This window comes from Octopus sinensis, linkage group LG6 (assembly GCF_006345805.1).
Source record: "Octopus sinensis linkage group LG6, ASM634580v1, whole genome shotgun sequence".
Taxonomy (NCBI): Eukaryota; Metazoa; Mollusca; class Cephalopoda; order Octopoda; family Octopodidae; genus Octopus; species Octopus sinensis.
In genome coordinates this window covers 92,625,019-92,645,664 of record NC_043002.1, presented here as the reverse complement: position 1 = coordinate 92,645,664, position 20,646 = coordinate 92,625,019, and the positions used below count along the sequence as shown (strand labels likewise).

General features: G+C 40.3%; 1 long non-coding RNA gene across 1 annotated transcript; it reads left to right on the top strand.

Moving 5' to 3' along the window:
- The first annotated feature begins 2,162 nt into the window (after nt 1–2,162).
- LOC118763750 lies at nt 2,163–19,214 on the top strand. The gene is made up of 3 exons (XR_004999502.1): nt 2,163–2,243; nt 9,134–9,136; nt 19,202–19,214. It is a non-coding gene; the product is annotated as an uncharacterized LOC118763750 (long non-coding RNA).
- Nucleotides 19,215–20,646: the final 1,432 nt, after the last annotated feature.

Sequence of the window (20,646 nt, the reverse complement as noted above, 5' to 3'; positions counted from 1 at the left end):
CCCTATCATTCCATTAACTTCCCCTACGAATTTTTTTTTTCCATCAACAATCATTTATTTATCCGTATTTACGAGTGTTTGCAACTCTTATTGAAAAAGACAATACCAACAGAATATTGTAGCGATGCTTCATTCCCTAACCAATACGGCGAAAACTCAGGATTTTTAGCGAGACACAAACCATTGTGTATAGATGTACTGATGAGACCCAGACTGCAAAGTTGACGCAACTCATGGTGAAACGGAGTCCGTCCCGCCCATAACGGAAAGTAGCAGGACGGGTGGAAATGACCGTTGTACAAAATAAACATTTATACCAAATCCATCTTCCGGTTACTTAAGAAACTATTATCATTATTATCTCAACTAACACTGCGGAATACCTGAAGTAGATCCCACAGAATCACCCCGACTGTGGATGACACTAGTACTCTACTCAACAGTTCAACACATTAATCGACATGTATGCATTACATACATATATATATATATATATATATGTAGGAGTGGCTGTGTGGTAAGTAGCTTGTTTACCAACCACATGGTTCCGGGTTCAGTCCCACTGCCTGGCACCTTGGGCAAGTGTCTTCTACTATAGCCCCGGGCCGACCAAAGTCTTCTGAGTGGATTTGGTGGACGGAAAATGAAAGAAGCCCGTCGTATATATTATATATATGTGTGTGTGTGTGTGTGTGCGTGGTGTGTGTGTGTGTATATGTTTTTGTGTCTGTGTTTGTCCCCCCCAACATCGCTTGACAACCGATGCTGGTGTGTTTACGTCCCCGTAACTTAGCGGTTCGTCAATAGAGACCGATAGAATAAGTACTAGGCTTCCAAAGAATAAGTCCTGAGGTCGATTTGCTCGATTAAATGCGATGCTCCAGCATGGATGCAATCAGATGACTGAAACAAGTAAAAGAGTAAAAGAGTAATATATATTTTGTAGCGAAAGTTTGAGGTACATTCTAGGAGTTTTTCGAACAAATTACAATCGTCGTATCCCCTGAGCCACATAAACTAGCAGAAATACAAGTCAGCCAAAGAACGGTGGATCCCACAGAACTGTGAGTCCCTCATTTTATACAGGCCCAGATGCTTTTTCCCACTTGTTGTTTTTTGTGTATCCGTTATTCGAGTTAGTGAAGCCTTATATTCACTGCTCTCTTTTACTTGTTTCAGTCATTTGACTGCGGCCATGCTGGAGCACCGCCTTTAATCGAGCAACTCGACCCCGGGACTTATTCTTTTGTAAGCCCAGTACTTATTCTATCGGCCTCTTTTGCTGAACCGCTAAGTTACGGGTATGTAAACACACCAGCATCGGCTGTCAAGCAATGCAGACACATAAACACACACACGCATATATATACATATATACGACAGGCTTCTTTCAGTTTCCGTCTACCAAATCCACTCACAAGGCTTTGGTCGGCCCGAGGCTATAGTAGAAGACACTTGCCCAAGGTGGCACGCAGTGGGACTGAACCCGGAACCATGTGGCTGGTAAACAAGCTACTTACCACACAGCCACTCCTGCGCCTAGGAGTTTTTCTAGGAGTTGCTCTATGTAGAAAATCATAACCATCAATTTCAAGAATGAGGGAGCAGGCACTTCACGAGTCACTGAAAACTGTGGTTCCTGGAAGAACCGACAGACGTATGCATTCCTCTTGTAGTGTCGGGATTCTGACTTGAAGCACTCCGTCGGTGTACGACGACGAGGGTTCCGGTTGATCCGAATCAACGGAACAGCCTGCTCGTGAAATTAACGTGTAAGTGGCTGAGCACTCCACAGACACGTGTACCCTTAACGTAGCTCTCGGGGATTTCAGCGTGACACAGAGAGTGACAAAGCCGGCCCTTTGAAATACAGGTAACAACAGAAAAGGAAGTAAGAGTGAGAGAAAGTGTAGTGAGTGAAAGAGTACAGCAGGGATCACCACCATCCCCTGCCGGAGCCTCGTGGAGCTTTTAGGTGTTTTCGCTCAATAAACACTCACAACGCCCGGTCTGGGAATCGAAACCGCGATCCTACGACCGCGAGTCCGCTGCCCTAACCACTGGGCCATTGCGCCTCCTGTGATTCTGACATGGCACCGCATAAAGAAAAACATGTCTGGTTTCGCGACACACTCCGCCGAAAAGCCACTGCTCAGGCAGCGTCTTTCTCGGTTGTATTTACGTCTTGAGAAGACTGTTTCGTTTATCTCAACAATCTTCCCAAGACCGCCAATCTGAACTGGGTTGCGGAGCAGGTCCTCCCCACAAAATTCCCGAATATAGCTGTTGTAATCAACAGCTGTGCAGTGAGGTGTACTAAAGTCAGTTTCTTTACCCATGAGTAATTGAAAAGCATTACAGTCCTAAGAGGAAAGTTGCTACCTTCCAACCATGTATCTTTTCTGACAAACACACCCTCGTTGCACCCTCTTCGGGTGCACCACCAGTAAATTCTCTCGTGGAGCATCTTCTTCCTAGAGTGTCTTTTGTTCATAATTTTCTTATTGGGATAACACCCTTCTCTTGCAAGTAAGAAACAGCATCTTCCTTGGTTTTCAATTTATCCATCATACACGAAAGGGTAAACGAGTTGACTGCCATCATTCTTCTATTTAGGTTGAAAAGGTTCAGGAAAACATCCAATTGAATAATTATGAAAATGAGGTAGTGACAGCGGTACCCCAACATAGTCGCATTCTAATGACTGGAACAAGTAAAAGAATAAAAGAATGAGCGTGCATGTGTGTGTGTGTTTTTTTTTCTTTTTACCTATTAGCATACTTTCTAGAATCAGAAAGTTGGTTTCTAACAAAGAAACAAAAGATATCTCATCGGAGATAATTGTTTCATATCGAGTTCGTTCGAAAGGGAAGTCATTAAGAAGTAAATGCTTCTTGGAGTTCACTACCACAGGTTATTATTCACTTCATTATTGAACATTTGGCCGATGTATTTATTGTTTAGCATTTGCTGTCTGACTGACTAAATCTACTCACGTGACTTTGGTCGGCCAGAGGCTACAGTAGAAGACATTTGATCATGGTGCTACGCAGTGGGACTGAACCCGGAACATGTGGTTGGGAAGCAAGCTTCTTACGACACGGCTACGCCTGCATGCATAAATACATACATACATACATACATACATACATACATACATACATACATACATACATACATACATATATACATACATACATACATACATACATACATACATACATACATACAAACACACAGACAAACACACACACTCACACACACTCACATACACACACACACATACACATAGCTACGGCGCTTCAAGTTCTGAGTTTAAGTTATGTAAAGGTTGACTTCGCCTTACGACCTTGAAGGGCTGACAAAATAAAGTTCCACCTGGTTATTGGAAAGGCTGAGGAGAGATTGGCACTAAACCCGGCCCATAAAATGTGTCGTTTTTCCTGTCTTGGTTAGATATCAGCGTTTATTTATTTATTTATCTATTTATATTTATTTATTTATTTATTTATATGTATTTATTTATGTATATATTTCGTCCTTCATGCGCCACCTCAACCTGACCATGATTATTCTTGAAATATTTAAATTAGTTCTGGTAATTATTTCGACACTAATAACTGTCACTTCTATCGTGTTTATCAACTTTACTCCTTCTTATCAGAAGTTGCGATGGAGGAGAGGGTAGAGGAAGGGGGAGAAGAATGAAGATAAAATTAGAGGGGAGGAGAAAAAGGAGAAGGAGGAGGAAAGGAGGAAAAGATAACAGTTGACAAAATTGCATAAGTGTCAAGTTGGTCTATTGATACCAGTGTGTGTGTATCTCCGTCCGTTTTTGTATCTGTTGCTATGTGCATGTGTGTGTCTGTGTGTTTCTGATTATATGCATGCGTTCGTTACATAATATGAGAGTATATATATATATACAACACACACACACACACACACACACACACATATATATATATATATTATATATATATATATACACACACACGAGGTCTGATCAATATGTATCAAGACTGTTGCCATAGTAACGAGGCTAGAGTACACAAAGTGAAGCCGCTTCGCACAGATTGACCTTGACCTCAGCTCACTTTCGCTATTTACAGCAGTGCTTCGAAGTAACGTGTGTAACGCGTGATCGTCGCATTGACCATTACAGAGAAAATTGTCATGACGATACTTGCTCAGAGGCCTACGCAAAGTTGCAGAAAGTGTATGGAGAGGAGTGTATGAGTCGCACACGAGTGTACGGGTGGTTCACATGTTTCCAAGATGGCCGAGGAAACGTCGATATTGACAAATGCTTTGGGAGACCCGCAACCAGCAGAACTGAGAAAGGCATAGCGGATGTGCGTGCAGCTGTGATGGGAAATCGTCGAATCACCATCCGTGAGTTTTCAGATGTGTCATGGTTAATGCGACGAACACACGCTACACACGTTACTTCCAAGCACTGCTGTAAACAGCGGAATTGAGCTACAACGTTAAAACTTGGTGCGTATGCACAGCAGAGTTCAAAATCATTCTGTACCAAGCGGCTTTACTCTGCGTACTTTAGCTTCGTCACTATGGCAACAGTCCGGATACTTATTGATCAGACCATATATAACATGTGTGTGAGTCTGTGTGTGTGTATTCGTCTGTGTCTGTGTTTATGTGTTAGTGTGTGTGCGTGTGCGTGCGTCTGTGTGTTTGTGTGTTAGTGTGTGTATATGTACGTATGTGTTGTGTGTGTGTGTGTGTGTGTGTGTGTGTGTGTGTGTGCGCGCGCGTGAAATTGGAGATAAGTCACCCTTTAATCACCCAATCTGGAGGTTAGAGTACATAGCTAAAGCTGCAAAACCAGTAAATTTGTCCGCTAAATTAGGTTCAATAGACATCTGATGATCCGAAACCAAGAAACATTCAGTGGCTCATATCCCTTCGTTCCGATGGCTGCACGGGTAATATGTCTGCTTCTTGTGTCCATTTCTTTGTTTTCGTTCCGTCAAGTCTATAAAATACATTCTTATTTGGTTATTTGATGTAAGTCATGTTGAAATCAAGGGGGCAAAATAATTTTGGTGGTACCTATAACACATTTTCGCACAAGGCGAGCAAGTTCAGGGGAAGTGAGTAAGTCCATTACATCGAACCCAGTGCTCAACTGGTGCTTATTTTATCGACCCCGAGACGATGACGTAGGCAGAATTTGCACTCAGAACGTAAAGAGGGACGAAATGCCGTTTAGTATTTTGTCTGGCGTAGTAACGATTCTGCCAGCTTGCCGCCTTATACGTACGTGAAACAGATTGCATTCTTCAACACTACCTCTCGCTACTGGCCCGCCTAGACTGGCCCTCCTAGGGGCAAAGCTCCAGACGGTAACGTTCTCTCAGTAGAAAGTATTTGGAGCAGATCCATGGGTCGCTTCCTGTTCACGTTCTTTCACATTGTTCTGCTTATGCTTATGCTTTTGCTCGATGGACGGCATCGTCCATAGAGCAGACCAGGTCCACTATATCCCCTTATCCATCGTTGGCGGTCCAGTGCCAGTCTCGCTGTATATTTCTCATTAATCGGGAGCATGCAGAAGTCCGTTCCGATGTTGAGCAGCCCGGTTTCTTCTGGTTGGTGTGGTAACATTCTGAATGTTCTTCCGGGCGAGATGTTGGTCCTCCGTAGAATAGTCGGATGCTGAGGCTGCTATCTAAGCGACAAGCAGACGCGCCACGGGTCGCCGTTAATCTGAAATCTTTCTAGGAAACCGGCTCGCCTAGAGTGGCCTTCCCGGGAGCAAAGCTAGATGCGGTAAGGTTCTCTCGGATCTACGGAATACGCAAGCTTCCGCGCCACGACAAAGCCAAACTCAGGAGCAGGTACAGATATTGACATACGTAAGTAGGTTCCCAGACTAATGATCCTTAATTGGATGTTGTCCAACTTAAATACACTAGCAGACATTGACATACGTGTATTTAAATTGGTCAACATCCAAATCAAGGTCACTAGTCTGGCACTCTACCGATTTCTCTGTATATTCTGGCTGGACATCAACCATATTAATCTTCTTACTTTCAGACACATTGATCTATTAGAAGGACATTCGAGGTAGCATTGTTCCGATGTTTGAGACAGAGCTACGGTTGTTAACTGGCATTCCGTCGGTTACGATGACGAGGGTTCTAGTTGATCCGATCAACGGAACTGCCTGCTCGTGAAATAAACGTCCAAGTGACTGAGCGGTCCACAGACACGCGTAACCTTAACGTAGTTTTCAGAGAGATTCAGCGTGACACAGAATGTGACAAAGCTGGCCCTTTGAAATGCAGGTACAACTCATTTTTGCCTGCTGAGTGGACTGGAGTAACGTGAAATAAAGTGTCTTGCTTAAGAACACAACGTGCCACCTGGAATTGAACTCCCGACCTTACGATCGTCGTGGCAGTTGTATACACATAAACATCCTAAACCTTATCCAGGAAAAAGCAACTCGACTGACAGATATAACAACACGCGCATGCACGTTCCAGCATCGAGACAACAGAGGTGCTGCCATCTCTCTCGATCTTAGTCACACTATCCTGATAATTATTGACCTACGGATGTTCAGGCTGGACATCATCCAACTGAATTAAACGGGTCTCAGAGACTGGCCTCCAGATGTTACGGTTGGACAATCGGAAATATTGATTAAAATAGGTTGCAAGAAGGGCGAAATATAATAGAAAAAAAAGAGATAGATAGGCAGAAACACACACGCGCGCGCTCATCCCGTATATATAAATATAACGTAAACACACCAGCATCTGTTGTCAAGCGATGTTGGGGGGCACAAACACACACACACACACACACATATATATATGTATATATATACGACGGGTTTCTTTCAGTTTCCGTCTACCAAATCCACTCACAAGGCTTTGGCCGGCCCACGGCTATAGTAGAAGACACTTGCCCAAGGTGCGACGCAGTGAGACTGAAACCAGAACCATGTGGTTGGTAAACAAGCTACTTACCACGCAACCATTCCTGTAGTTTATTTAACGATCCCAAAAGTATAAGAGGCAGAGCTGATCTCGACCGGATTTGAACACGTAGCACTCGGAGACATTCTATATGACATTTAAACAACTCTGTCAAATAGCCACCTACATTACACCTGTTGGAACTTGGGCTGTATATAATCTTATTTGCTGGTCGTGCAACAACCTAATTCATACCTGATAATTATTGAAATATCCTTGTATCTTTTATGGATTATGGCCATAATGTTGCACCACCTTGAAGAATTTCGTCTAATAGATCGACCCCAGTATTTATTTTTCTTTGGTACTTATTCTACTAGTGTCTTTTGCCCAGCCACGGAGACAAATATAAACCAGCATCGGTTGTCAAGAGGTGTTGGTTGGACAAGCATCGACACTCACTTCGGCCTCCCATACAGTTCACATCTACCAGATACACACACAAGATGTCAGCTCGGAAAAGGTAGTTGCCCAAAGTGCCGTGCAATGGGACTGAACTCGGAACGGCAGGCTTGCAAAGCGAGCTTCTTCACCACTCAATTATGCCTATGTCTATTCTTAACCATGCAGCAATGCCCATTATAAATATCTATTTCTTTACTGCCCAGAAGGTGCTAAACGTAGAGGGGACAAACAAGGACGGACGAAGGGATTGAGTCGATTATATCGCCCCCAGTGCGAAACTGGTACTTTATTTATCGACCTCGAAAGGATGAAAAGCAAAGTTGACCTCGGCGGAATTTGAACTCAGAACGTAACGACAGACGAAATACCTATTTCTATTTCTTTATTACCCACAAGGGGCTAAACACAGAGGGGACAAACAAGGACAGACATAGGTATTATGTCGATTACATCGACCCCAGTGCGTAACTGGTACTTAATTTATCGACCTCGAAAGGATGAAAGGCAAAGTTGACCTCGGCGGAATTTGAACTCAGAACGTAACGACAGACGAAATACCGCTAAGCATTTCGCCCGGCGCGCTAACGTGTCTGCCAGCTCGCCGCCTTACATTATAAATATCCTAAAACTGATTGTGCACATCGATAAAAGTTGCACGAAAAAGTCATAGATTTAAACAAACAATGTCATTGCTACGAGAGTACCATAGCTCCAACAGAGCAATTAGTCAACCATAATTGCCTTATTATATGGTCTGCAGACAACTCGCCCTGGGAGAAAGCTGTCCAATCTCCACTATTGCGTGTTCCAAATTAAACTGAAGCTGGAATAATGCTATAGATTATATCGTAAAGCATTATCAATATGATGCATGTATTACTGTTTAGCCCTAGATCGCCCTGGTCGAGAAGGTCTATTAGTCCATTAGTAAAGGAATTCCGCCTGGTAGGGAGCTTGCTTCCTAACCATATAGATTCGGGTTCAGTCCCACTGCGTGGCACCTTGGCCAAGTGTCGTCCACTATAATCTCGAGCCGACCAAAGTCTTGTGAGTGGATTTGGTAGACTGAAACTGAAAAAGGAGCCCGTCGTATATATGATGATGATAATGATAATTACTCTTTTACTCTTTTACTCTTTTACTCTTTTACTCTTTTACTTGTTTCAGTCATTTGACTGCGGCCATGCTGGAGCACCGCCTTTAGTCGAGCAAATCGACCCCGGGACTTATTCTTTTGTAAGCCCAGTACTTATTCTATCGGTCTCCTTTGCCGAACCGCTAAGTAACGGTAGCCGAACCGCTAAGTAACGCTAATAATGATAATAATAATAATAATAATAATAATAATAATAATAATAACAACAACAATAATAATAACAACGGTAATAATAATAATAATAATAATATAATAATAATAATAATAATAATAATAATAATAATAATAATAGTAATAATAATAATAATAATAATAATAATAATAATAATAATAATAACAACAACAATAATAATAATAACGGTAATAATAATAATAATAATAATAATAATAATAATAATAATAATAATAATAATCCTCTTTACTAAAGGCACAAGGCCTGAAATTTCGTGAGAAGAGAACTAGTCGATTACGTCGACCCCAGTGTTTCACTGGTACCTAATTTATCGACTCCCAAAGGATGAAAGCCAAAGTCGACCACGGCGGAATTTGAAATCAGAGCGTAAAGACGGGCTATGTGCTGCTAAACATTTTATCGGCGTGCTTAGCGATTCTGCCTATTCAATAATAATAATAATAATAATAATAATAATAATAGTTTCAAATTTTTCCACAATGGCAACATTTTTGGAGAAGGGTAGTAGTCGATTACGTCGACTCCAATGTTTCACTGGTACTTTATTTATCGGCCCTGAAAGAATGAAAGGCACACACATACACACAGAGTATTTGATAGCATGAAACACACACGGTCATAGTCGCACGCCAATTTCAGCAGCGCACATTCAGGAAACAAACTCTTTAGTGCATTAACTAAAGCAAATAATATTAATTTCAAATGTTGGTAGAAGGCCAGCAATTTCGGGGGAGGGGGTAAGTCGATCAAATAGACCTCCACCCGTATTCAGCTGGTACTTATGTCATAGCATGTAATATAGCATCTAATATTTATGAAGGCGGCGAGCTGGCAGAATCATTAGCACGCCGGGCAAAATGCTTAGCAGTATTTCGTCTGCCGTTACGTTGTGAGTTCAAATTCCGCCGAGGTCGACTTTGCCTTTCATCCTTTAGGGGTCGATAAATTAAGTACCAGTTACGCACTGGGGTCGATGTAATCGACTTAATACCTATGTCTGTCCTTGCTTGTCCCCTCTATGTTTAGCCCCTTGTGGGTAGTAAAGAAATAGGTATTTCGTCTGCCGTTACGTTCTGAGTTCAAATTCCGCCGAGGGCGACTTTGCCTTTCATCCTTTCGGGGTCGATAAAATAAGTACCAGTTACGCAATGGGGTCGATGTAATCGACTTAATTCCTTTGTCTGTCCTTGTTTGTCCCCTCTATGTTTAGCCCCCTGTGGGCAATAAAGAAATAAGAATCGTTAGCACACCGGGCAAAATGCTTAGCGGCATTTCGTCCGTCTTCATGTTCTGAGTTCAAATCCCCTCGAGGTTGACTTTACCTTCATTCTCTCGAGGTCGATAAAATAAGTACAAGTTGCACATCGGGGTCGATGTAATCAACTTACCCTACTCCCTAAATTGCTGGCCTTATGTCAAAATTTGAAACCAATATATATTTCTTTACTACCCACAAGGGGTTAAACATAGAGGGGACAAACAAGGACAGACAAACGGATTAAGTCGATTACATCGACCTCAGTGCGTAAATGGTACTTAATTTATCGACCTCGAAAGGATGAAAGGCAAAGTCGACCTCGGCGGAATTTGAACTCAGAACGTAACGACAGATGAAATACGGCTACGCATTTCGCCCGGCGTGCTAACGTTTCTGCCAGCTCACCGCCTAATCAATTTTGATATTTAAAACAGTGTCGCATATAGAAATTGGGATGATTTTTTTGAGAAACATTTTGGAAATAAAAAGGTGCTTCTTATATGCTATCAATTACGGTGATTATTCTCGCTTAAGTTTGGAGTACGGTGTGTATTACTCTTAATTTTTTCTTCATTAAACTTTCACAATAATAATGCGTAACAGAAGGGAATAAATTTATGTTATGCTAATTACAGAAATTATATTCGCTATAGGTTCGTTGAGGCGACAGATTATTCAGGTGGCTATACGGTATGAACTTCAAGAAAATTCCCAGCCTCATCGTAGTTGCGGCGATAGTTTGCAATCGATCAGCCACTTTGTTGTGATATCGAAATATTGATTTTGGCCGTCGTTATTAAATGCAATAAAATCGCATTTTCTTTCCTATTTTTCTCTTTTAATTTTTTTTTTTTTTTTTACCGAAGGAATGACATGGATTACGAAAAAAGTTTGACGGAAATTGGATAGCTTCTCTCAGGGCGTCTTGGTTTTCAGCCACATAATACAGCAGTTGCGATTGGTTAATTGCTATATCGGGTTCATCGTAGTCTTATGATAATGTTGCTGATTGGTTAAATATAGAAAGAAACTGTAAGAAAAAAAATTGGATTTTTTTACAGATTAATGTGCAACATTTATCCAAAAGGCCAACCAATCAATCAATCAATCAATACATACATACATACATACATACATACATACATACATACATACATACATACATACATACATACAAATACACATACAGATAGATAGATAGATAGATAGATAGATGGACAGCATTATTACCAAATGGTAGTCTTTAAATCTTATTTTATGCGGATGCACTGTAAGTGCGCCGTAATACTGCGATATTCGTCCCGAGAAAGCCTCTTGTGTAGACGTTTAGCGCAAAGACGTATAGAGATACAGCTAGCAGATGAGGACCATCCAGCATCGGTGGAGATATCTCTATGCTTCTATGCACTAAACGTCAACACAAGAGGCTTTTTCGGGACGAATATCGCAGTATTACGGCGCTCTTACAATACATCCATTTAAATAGGATTTAAAGACTGACACAAGCGCTGGCTACCCCCACCCCGTGCACACGCACGCACACACACACACACACACACACACACACACACACACACACGCACTCAAAGACATAAATGCACATATCTTTTATTTGTATTTTATTCATTGGGCTGTGGCCATGCTTGGGCACCACACTGAAGGCACCAGTACTTGTTTTTCACTTTTTAAGCCTGGTATACTTACCCTGTCAGTGTCTTTTCCCCCCGAACCGCGTATTTAGCGTTTATCAAGCGATGTGTGAGTCTGTCTAAGCACAATGGGCTTCAACACAGTCTCTGCCCGCCAAATTAATTTACAAGGCGATGACCGACCCCGGGCTAAAGTCGGAGACATTTGCCCTGGATGCCGAGAAGTGGAATTGAGAACGAAACCAAGGTCGGCTTTGCCTTTCGTGCTCTCGGGGTCGAAGAAAATAAGTAGTGAGATTCAATCGACTACCCTCTTCCACAAAATTAGAAGCCTTGTGCCTATAGTTGAAAGGCATTATTATTACTGTGGTCCTTGATACTGTTGTTGTTGTTGCTGCTGTTGTTATCATCATCATCATCATCATCATCATCATCATCATCATCATCATCATTAGTATTATTGCTGTTGTTGTTGTTGTTGTTATTATTATTATCATCATTATTACAGTGGCGAGTTGGCAAAATCACTAGCATGCTGGTCGAAATGCTTAGCGGTATTTCGCCCGTCGCTGCGTTCTGAGTTCAAATTCCAGCGAGGTTGACTTTGCCTTTTATCCTTTCGGAATCGATAATATAAGTGCCAATTGAACACAGGGGTCGATGTAATCGACCCATCCCTCTCCGAAAATTACTGCACTTGTGGCAAAATTTGAAGCCATTATTATTATTATTGTTATTATTATTATTATTATTATTATTATTATTATTGTTGTTGTTGTTGTTGTTGTTGTTGTTGCTGTTGTTGTTGTTAGTAGTAGTAGTAGTAGTAGTAATAATAATAATAATAATAATAATAATAATAATAATAATAATGATAATAGATGCAGTACCAGACAGTGGCCCTCATGGCTTCTGATCTTAACTGATTGGAAGTGTTATCATGTACATTGTTTTGTCTTGGTATAAAAGATGGGCTACAGCAAATATTCTGCTCAGTACCACAGATTTGCTTGTCAGTGGTTTGACCATAACCAGTTGAGCATGTCCCTTAGTGGCTGACGATATGTGCATCTCTGATCACGAGCAGAAGTAGTGGGGGAGCATCATAGCCATGTGTTGTGAGGGATTCTTTGGGGTTTGAATAATTCACCTCTGGAAACATGGGTGGTTCTTTCAACATCCTTAAACAACCCTTATTCAGGGACCGTTTGAGCGGGATGGGCTACTCAACCTGAAGAAAATTCTAACTGGGCCCCACCTGCAAGGTCATGTGCTGTTTATCTTGATATGAGATCACCATGTCGCGCACATATGGTTGTGATGCATGTGGCTGGTGTACCTTTATCAGACGGGTAGTCATGATGGGTATATTGGGCTTCGTATATTTTACCCCAGTGTCACTTTGATGGCATGAACTGCTCTCTCACTCAACAATAATAAATGCCCTGATGCAGTACCAGGCAGTGGCTCGCATGGCTCCTGATCTTAACTGATTGAAAGTGCTAACATGTACAATGTTTTGTCTTGGTATAAAAGATGGGCTACAGCAAATATTCTGCTCAGTAGCACAGATTTGCTTGTCAATTGTTTGACCATAACCAATTGACCATGTCCCTTAGTGGCTGACGACATGTGCATCTCTGATCACGAGCAGAAGTAGTGGGGGAGCATCATAGCCATGTGTTGAGAGGGATTCTTTGTGGTTTGAATAATTCACCTCTGGAAACATGGGTGTTTTGTTCATCATCCTTAAACAACCCTTATTCAGGGACCTTTTGAACGAGATGGGTTACTCGACCAGTAGAAAATTCTAACTGGGCCCCACCTGCAAGGTCATGCACTGTTTATCTTGATATGAGATCACCACGTCGTTCACATATGGTTGTGATGCATGCTCCTAGTGTACCCTTATCAGACGGGTAGTCATAATGGGTATACTGGGCTTCGTATATTTTCCCCCAGTGTCACTTTGATGGCATGCACTGCTCTCTCACTCTATAATAATAATAATAATAATAATAATAATAATAATAATGGTAATAATAATAATAATAATAATAATAATAATAATAATGGTAATAATAATGATAATGATGATAATAATAATGATAATGATGATGATAATAATAATAATAATAATAATAATATAATAATAATAATAATAATAATAATAATAATAATAATAATAATAATAATAAAGCGGCCAGCTGGTCGAGTCGTTAGCACACCAGGTAAAATGCTTAGCGGCATTTTGTCTATCTTTGCATTTCGAGTTCAAATTCCCTCGACTTCACGTTTCATCCTTTCGAGGTCGCTCTTCCTCCACCCCTGCACCAAAAATTTCAGACCTTGTGCTTATTGTAGAAAGGATTATTATGAGCATTGGTTTCGACAAAGGAAATTATTCGTTTGAAAGAAAACAATTTTGTCTCAAAATTATTGGATATAATAAATAATAGAGTCAATTATTCAAAATATGACAAACTTAAATGAATATAAAACACAAACATTTTATATGGGTTTCGGAAAGGGAGTAATAGTCCATTGTCTCTACTTCAAAAGTTAAAAAAAAATGTTTCCCTTTTCTTTTTTGCAGATTAAACTTTAAATATATTTATGCAATAAAGTTACCTCTCTCTTTTATATATTTATGTATATCTATATATTCTTAGTTTTCAACTCGAATTAGGTTATTTTTTTCATGAAGTCACTGCCGTTATCCGCCATTACCTAACACACATAAATATTTTATATATTTTACGATAATTACACCCGCACAAAAAAATTAAAAATTCCTTTCTAGTCTACCTTTTGTATCATATTTTTCATTCCTGATTCTCTTTGCTTGCCATTTATTTATTTATTGGGGAATAAGTTTAAATCATAAAACAATGAAACTGTCGACTATAGCAACAGCCAATATGGCTGCTGCTTTTAAGTGACAAAAAAACTTCTGGTTTGGAAGGTTCCAAAAATGCTGTAAACTGATTGAGAGAACGAAAATTTGGGAGGAGACTAGAGAATGTTGTTACTCTACTTCCTGTTAACCCTTAGTTTATCCCTAAGTTTATCCCTAAGGCAATAGATAAACCGATGAATACAGACGATCTAGCAATATATACGACGAATACAGACGATCGTTTTTCTCTGTATATCTAGGTCTGAATTATTCAATGTAAACTTCCTTTAAAATTAAAGTGGTAGAATGTAATTTGAGGGATATTTGCTGCTATTTCTACCCAGTTGATCGAGGACGTAGAATTTTCTTCGTTAAATGGGTGAAATGGCGTTTGGAGAAACTATTTAGAAATATTTCTAAAATGTTGGTTGTCAGAAAGGTAGACTGAAAACAAAAATTTTGAATAAAAATATATAAAAAACAAACAATAATTGAAAAGGTGAAATAAAAGGACAGGAAGCAAGGTCATTATTATGCTCCCGGTGTTTTACGTTCTGAATTAAAATTCTACAGAGCTCAACTTTGTCTTTTATCCATCAATTGAATAAAGAATAACGCATGGTAAACGCAACTGAGGCAATATTAAACTAAAATACGTATTTATATATCATACTTAAAGTATGCACACTTTGATAGGCCATCGATTGTGTGTATACTTTATGTATGAAACACAAATGACTATTTTAATTTAATTCTGACTCAGTTGCGTATACTGGATCTTTATTCAGTCGGGTGGCTAGTCATCACCAGTGAATGTTTTTTTCACTTGTTCCTATAAGAGAGGCGACGAAATTTCGTCCAAGCATGTGGTTGACTGTGTGTACGCGCTATTGAAAAGGTCAAAAATGGCTGAAAGTCTTCTGGTATTCTCGTTGTCCGCTGCTGGGATAAATTTTCGTTTCCCTCTAATATTTATTGCGTTTTTAACACATCCACAAATGATGCTATCTCAGGACAAATACTTCAGTAACCGGCCTATCGACAATCTATATGATACATAGATGACTATTTTAAAGAGTAAAGTATTAATCAAGAACTAGGTTTTATTTCATCGACTAACCTATTCCGCAAATTCGTGGCCGTGTGTATATGTTAGAGATTATTATCAGCTCTGGTGTATTGCCGAAAACTGCTCCTTCGGAGTAGATCTTACCATATCCCAGGCAAATGAATATTCCTCCTCTTCCTTCAAGTCTTTCGCAATTGCTGTTAAAGAGTCATAAAGTGGAAAAAGAAGCAACTTTTCTACCAGAGTATAATATAGAAGACATTGCGAGTGAGAGATTTCAACCGTTGAAACAAAACAGAAAGAGGATGCAGTGACATATCATTTTGATGAAATAAGTAACAGACTGAAATAAGAAATGGTGCTGGACGGTCTGAGTTCAAATTCCGCCTAGGTTTGCTTTGCCTTTCATCCTTTCGAGGGTTGATAAAAGAAATACCCGTAGAGCATTGGGGTCGATTTAATCGACTTTGCTCCACCACCAAAACTGCTGGCCTTGTGCCAAAAATTTGAAACCGATATGATCGACCAACACTTGAAATGTGACTACAGCCTAGTATGACTGCAGCCCAATGACTGTAACTATTAGGAGAATAAACGTACTTTATTTACTCGAGTATAAACCGCAACCTTAATTTTGTGTTAAATCTTCGTACCAGATTTTTTGCCCTTCATAGTTTTAGCTTCACCCCATGTATAAGATCGTATCACAGTTTTTCAGCTAAAATCATGTGTGAAATACGAGGACTTATATTTTTATCTTGTATATTTTATTTGCTTCAATTATTGGATTGAAGCCATGCTGGGGCACCGCCTTGAAGGGTTTTAGTAAAATGTATCGAACGCAGTACTTATTTCTTTTTTGAAGCCTGGTACTTAATTCTATCGGTCTTTTTTGCTGAACCCTTAAGTTACGGGGGCGTAAAGAAACCAACGGCTGTTGTCAAGCAATGACGGTTGGACACATAAATTCAAAGACACACACACAAACACATCACCTACCAAATCTACTCACAAGGCCTTGGACAGCCTGGAGCTATAGCAGAATACACATGGCCAAGGTTCCACTCAGTGAGATTGAACCCGTAAACATGTGGTTAGGAAGCAAACTTTTTCCTATACAGCCACATTTGTGCCTTATGCACGAGAAAATACGATGATAAGACTTATCGCTTGTGAGCAATTGTTTTCTTCTAGTTGAGCATATTTTCCCACTGTATCCTTTAAAGGAGAATGTGCTATAGAACATTCAAGAAGTCAAAGTTTCATCTCCGACGACAGCAGCATTTCATGCTCAGATATAACTGGAAGAGAATATTTCTTGATAATTTAAACATATTTTCATTCTAAAGAAGGAGTTCGACATGACTTAGCAGACATTTACAGCCATAACAATGAATCACCAGAAACCAGAGCAAGCCAGCAATGGCCGTCTGAACAAGATGTCAGCCTTTCATCTCAATTATGTGTCAGTATATACTGGAAGGAAGGAAGCACTCCGTCGGTTACGACGACGAGGGTTCCGGTTGATCCGAATCAACGGAACATCCTGCTCGTGAAATTAACGTGTAAGTGGCTGAGCACTCCACAGACACGTGTACCCTTAACGTAGTTCTCGGGGATATTCAGCGTGACACAGAGAGTGACAAGGCCGGCCCTTTGAAATACAGGTACAACAGAAACAGGAAGTAAGAGTGAGGGGAAGTTGTGGTGAAAGAGTACAGCAGGGATCACCACCATCCCCTGCCGGAGCCTCGTAGAGCTTTAGGTAGTTTTCGCTCAATAAACACTCACAACGCCCGGTCTGGGAATCGAAACCGCGATCCTACGACCGCGAGTCCGCTGCCCTAACCACCGGGCCATTGCGCCTCCACCAGTATATACTACAGGTAAACACTAAGACGTGTTTATCCAAAACCTGAAACTTACTGAATGGAACGAATGTTATTACTGCAAGCTGTTTATTTGATTTTTGTGCAAGGCACTTTTAAAATGCTGTTGAAGTCATTGTGTTCCAGGTATGCCTACTTGATTATAACTACAGGTGAGTACAAAATTTGTTACTGTTGAAAGACGTACATAATACATAAGCAGGAGGCGCAATGGCCCAGTGGTTAGGGCAGCGGACTCGCGGTCGTCGGATCGCGGTTTCGATTCCCAGACCGGGCGTTGTGAGTGTTTATCGGGCGAAAACACCTAAAGCTCCACGAGGCTCCGGCAGGGGATGGTGGTGATCCCTGCTGTACTCTTTCACCACAACTTTCTCTCACTCTTACTTCCTGTTTCTGTTGTACTTGTATTTCAAAGGGCCGGCCTTGTCACTCTCTGTGTCACGCTGAATATCCCCGAGAACTACGTTAAGGGTACACGTGTCTGTGGAGTGCTCAGCCACTTACACGTTAATTTCACGAGCAGGCTGTTCCGTTGATCGGATCAACCGGAACCCTCGTCGTCGTAACCGACGGAGTGCTTCCATCCATCCCATACATAAGCAAGTGCAGAGTTTTTATAACATATAATATGATGAAAATGGCTCATGCTGAAAAAAGATAATTGCTAAATAATTCTAACGATTTTGTAAGAATCCATTTAATCATATTATACTTTCAAGGTGTTCTTTTATCTTTTTATATTTTACTTGTTCCACTCATTGGACTGTGGCCAAGCTGGATCACTGCCTTGATTGGATTAGGCGAATAAATTCCTCCCAGTTCGTTTCTTTGTAAAGTCTGGTACTTATTTTATCGGTCATTATTATTGGACTGCTAGCTTACAGAGACATAAACAAACCAACACCGATATGTCACGCGGTGGCGGAAAGACAAACACAAACTAAAAACATACACATTCATACAACCATACATACACACATATGCAACGGGATTCCACACAGTTTCCACCTACCAAATTCACTCACAAGATATTGGTCGGCCCAGGGCTACAGTAGAAGACACTCGCCTAAGTTGCCGCGCAGTGAAACTGAACCCGTAACCATGTAGTCGCAAAACGAGCACCTTAACCACACAAACACACACATGGCTGCGTCGACATTTTCCAGACATTTGGAAAGAGAGTAGCTGTGGAATTCTGCGAACTTGTTGAGGTTGACGAACGTAATCCTTTGCAGTAACTAGCTATTTGTCGCTTTTGCCATCTAATTACATATTACCAAAGAGCTGGAATACCCTAAATAGTTCTTTTCACGCGTAGGTAACAAGATATGTCCCCGGGGTTTTACAGAAATGTTGAACAGTTAAAAGAAATACATGTGCATTGTTATTGATCTGTTTCATCTTGGTCACGCTCTTAAATGGCTTTCAGAGATTTTTGATACAGAAGACAAATTATTCAACATAATTTCAATATGTAAGCTAAGAATAGCTGGAATGAAAAGAAAAACTTGGGAGAAGAATAAAGAATCAATATTCTTTTCTGGCTTTCCTTTGAAAACAAGCTTAGTCCGCTCATTGCAGAAGTATTTAAGTAATGTGTTGCAGACTGCATTGTCTACTATGAAGAGCCTGAAAGCGTTTAAGTGACAGCTATGACTTTTTTAAAGACATATTTCATAATAAAATGTCAAAACTTAACCTAATAATTGTCATAAATTTTAAAGGATTCTGTGACAACTTCTTTAACCTTTAACGTATTAATTAATGCAGATGAATTATAAATTAAGAACATGGTATTAAGGAATCACGTATCAGGATTCTTTCAGATGATAAACAAACCCTTGTGAAGAACGTTGTTATCCAAGGTCCACCGAGTCAATCTACTTGGACGCTCGATAGGGCGGCGAGCTGGCAGAACCGTTAGCGCGCCGGGCGAAATGCTTAGCGGTATTTCGTCTGTCGTTACGTTCTGAGTTCAAATTCCGCCGGGGTCGACTTTGCCTTTCATCCTCTCGGGGTCGATAAATAAAGTACCAGTTTCGCACTGGGGGTCGATGTAATCGACTTAATCCCTTTGTCTGTCCTTGTTTGTTCTCTCTATGTTTAGCCCCTTGTGGGCAATAAAGAAATATACTTGGACACTCGATATGCTAGAATTAGTAGCTAAACTTTCTTCCAATCACTTCCAAATGTCACACAAAAGGACACATTGGAACTTTGTGGTTCTTATGCAGAAGACGAGAAAATAAAAATAAAAAGGAACAAGAAAATAACGCTTGGAACACTCTGGATCAAAGGTACACTCAGCCAGAGTCGATTTCTTTAAGATTTAGTCAGAGGAAGAAGACCAGAACTCAAGACCCCTTTTTTAGGGTTTCCGAGACTCGTGGGCAGAAGGGAGGATATTATCTACGAACCGGTGACATCGTTCCCAGTATTTGGAACAGACAACTCAACTAAGAACCTAAGTGCTGGGTGCTGGTGCTAAACCAGGAAAGGAATTTGGTCTATCACTCATGACCAAATACAGAGGCCTACTCCGTCAGTAATCACAAAGGCATGTTAAAACACACATGTCCAAAAAACAACGCTTTTGGGGTTGAACACAAAACTACGTAGTTGCTAAGTACACTTCTTTAATATACAGTCATGTCTCTACTAAAACTTCAGAATAAAAAGCAACAACAACATTGTTATCGCAATCTCCTCAAAGCCGGTACATTCGAAGCTCCTCTGAATACATTTGAACGTATCATTACACATTCAAAAACCTTTTATATTTTTATACGATTGAACTTCTCTAAGCACAATTAAAATCTACCATTATACATTTAAAGTTACCTCCTCACATCCGAAGCTCCATTTGTACATCTGAAATCCAATTATCACATTTGAATTTCCCATTTCACACTGTGGACAGTTCCTTACCATTCAATATGGAACTATGAACATAAAAACCAATGTTTTCTAAATTATTATTTCAATAATAGGTTAAGGAAACAATCTGGAGGAGAAATAATAAAAGAAAAGGCTCTGAATCTGTAATATCTGATAAGAAAGAACAACATGTACAAAACGTTCCAGGTCTGTAGAACAATCTGGGAAACAACAC